Here is a 3,188-nt window from a genome sequence, read left to right on the forward strand (position 1 = left end):
GCTCCCTTTACCTCTTTGTTCCTAAGTGTGTAGATCAGGGGGTTCAGCATGGGTGTGATGATCCCATAAAAGAGGGACACCATTTTCCCTCTGTCCTTGGAGGCAGGGGACGGTGGCTGCAGATACATGTAGATGGCAGTACCATAAAACAGCACCACCACAACTAGGTGGGAGCCACATGTCCCAAATGCCTTTCGCCGACCTTCAGCTGACCTGATCCTCAACACTGCTTGGACAATAAAAAATATATGATATTAGGATGAGAATCAATGGTATTAAAAGGAAGACAACACTTATGAAGAATTGTTCAGCCTCAATAGTTGTGGTATCCACACATGACAGTTTGAGTAGGGCAGGGATCTCACAGAGAAAATGATCCACTTTCTTGTGACCACACCGTGGCATCTGAAGGGTCCACGTGGACTGCAATACTGAGTTGCTGAAGCCACTGATCCAACATGCAGCCGCCAACTGCAGGCAGCGCCTTTGGTGCATGATGACTGAGTAATGGAGAGGCCGACAGATGGCTACAAACCTGTCGAAGGACATGACGCCCAGGAGAAAGCATTCAGTGCAACCCAAGGCCAGGAAAATGAAAAGCTGGACCACACAGCCTCCATAGCTGATCACCTTCCGGGAGCTGCAGATGTTGACGAGCATCTGAGGCACTGTGCTCGTGGTGTAGCACAGGTCCAGCAGGGACAGGTTCGTGAGGAAAAAGTACATGGGGGTGTGGAGTTTGGAATCCAGGCAGGACACCAGAATTATCGTCATATTCCCAAAGATGGTCAGGATATAGGACACCAGAAACACCAGCCATGGCCGATCTGAGAACCCCAAGAGAATGAACTCCCCTGAGATGCTCTCATTCGCCAGAGTCATGGTAAATGGTGCAGTCTCCGGGTCCCTGGAACACAAAGGGTTAGTAAGCCCGTGAACATGTTTATTGACTGCATCAATTAGATATGAAGTGACGATGCCAGAGCGTTTCCTGCATTTCCAAACTGATCCTGTTAGTGTGGAAACCGTGTTGATAAAAGGTTAAGCGTCTGTCAAATCTTCCACAGGTGTTCATGGATTGCTAACAGTTTTTAACACACCGATTTCGAGTTTGCAGCACTGTGTTCGTTTCTATAGTCACAGAGCTTCTTCTCTGTGTTTGCCTGTCCTGTGGACGGTTGTTCTGGGATCTTTCTACCTGGGTATGTGCTGTTGGGGGGACAGAGATATTGCTCCTGTTATTTGAATTCACTTAAGTTTCTTCCCAGAATCAGTGAGAGTGTCTGGTTGCAGGCATTTGTTAGAATTATGTAAACCTCATTTCCCCACTATTCCTACCATTCTCTAAATAAGTCCACACATTAATTATGGCTTCTACCTCGTAAGTTTTCAGACACGGTGTTAGGAGACTCATCCTCCAATGCTGTGTCACAGAATCCACACAGTTCTGTTAGCTGCTGTGACAGTGAGGCTGGCGGGCCTGGCTCATCTGCCCTTCTGGAACTAGTTTCACTGCATCTTGTGCTCTGATCTTAGGGTCCTCATCTGTAAGGTGAGGACACAGATGCATTTTCTGGCCTGTTGAGAGTTACAGGTTCACCGCACTCAGCCTAACTTTGGGAGGGAACCAAAGAGTAAGCTCAAAGCATCCACACTGACCGAGGCACAGGGGGGCTCAAAAGAGTCACTTGGTGCTTCTGCAGTGTTCCTTTCCAAATGGGTCAGCGTTCAATTGGTTATGTTACAACCCTCACAGTCAGCTTCAAATCCAGGGGCCAAGGAAACATATCCTAAGCATTGATGTTATTTTTTTGTGTAAACTGTTGGCAGTACCTGGTCCACAGGAGCACAGCTGCTGGGTCACAGGTGTAAGAGAGCTGGGATACTTTGGGTAGAACTGAGTGAGAATCCTAAATATTTTGGAAGTAGTGATATAGCAACTCCAACCTCTAAAAAATATGTATCCCAAAGAAATCTCCATGAAAAACTAAGTTTTCAAATTTATTTTACCAATATGAGAGTATATATTTTACAATTTTTTCCATAGTTATTAAAATATTAGCTAAGGGTATTGATTTTTCCTCACTTACTGTAAAACATTTAGTTCCCATCATTTGCTAGGTGTTCATGAAAATAAAATATGAAATAATCTTTCAATGTATTTTTCTCTGTGTGTGTTTGTGTGCACGCTGGTAGGTGCTAAATTTTGCACATGCAAGCTACAGCACAAATATGAAGCTCAGGGAACATCTTGGTTGAGACAGAATTTCTCTCCTGTTGTTCACGCTGCACATGACAAGCTAGCTGACCCTCCAGATTGATCCAATTCTCCCCTCTGTCTCTCACTTTGCTAGAAACACTGGGGTTCTGAACAGAACCCTGTGCACCCTGTGCTCAGCCTAATGTGGTTCCTGTGGTTTTGAACTCAGGTCCTCAAACCTCTGTGGTAAGACATTTATCTGCTGAGCCATTTTCTCAGTACCTCAAGATAGTTTTTTCAATTTTTTGAGTTGTGGTCTCTTGTATCCCAGGCTCTCCTCAATCTTGTTCACATTTCCTTCCTTATGATATCTCATTATTTTACGCTTTTCCAAATTGCCTCATATTCTTTGAGAGTGTCTTTCGTATATATATATTTTTTTCTGAATTATGTAGATAAACGATAGGAGTCTTTCCCCCACACAGCTAATAAGAGAAGGATCTACTTAAAGTTTACCCTTTAGAAAAGCTGAGCCCTGAAGGCAGAAGCTGGGTTTACATGCTCCCCTAGCTTAGCTTGCTCCCTGGGAGCCCAGGTCTGCTTGAGCAGCCAACAGAAGGGAAAACTGACCTGCTCTGGAGGCCATGGTCCCCACCGAGATCACAAATGTCTCCTAATGCTCAAATTCTTATGCGAGTTTATTTAGTAATTTCTTATATATTCTACTTACCTCTAATTTAAGCATGAGAGACTGAAACTTTTGTTTTGACGTCCAAAATGTCTGGCATTATAACAGAAGTAATTAAAGTGGCACAAACACAATGGCGCTTCTGTCTGCTACATAGTCAACTACTCGTTCAGCTGAGGCAAACTGAAGTGCTGGGCGTCCTGAGGTCTCCAGTCAGAGTGCAGTGGATGGAGAGCAGGATGTACCGGTGATGCCCAGAAAGTGTGGTACTGGAGTCATGTCCAGTACACTTCGGTGAGC

At 44.7% G+C, this 3,188-nt stretch overlaps 1 pseudogene; it reads right to left on the reverse strand.

The window, feature by feature from the left end:
- Positions 1–5: 5 nt before the first annotated feature.
- On the reverse strand, positions 6–882 carry LOC101996977 (annotated as a pseudogene).
- Between the last annotated feature and the right edge of the window lie 2,306 nt (positions 883–3,188).

The sequence above is a fragment of the Microtus ochrogaster genome, unplaced genomic scaffold (genome assembly GCF_000317375.1).
Source record: "Microtus ochrogaster isolate Prairie Vole_2 unplaced genomic scaffold, MicOch1.0 UNK2664, whole genome shotgun sequence".
Lineage (NCBI taxonomy): Eukaryota > Metazoa > Chordata > Mammalia > Rodentia > Cricetidae > Microtus > Microtus ochrogaster.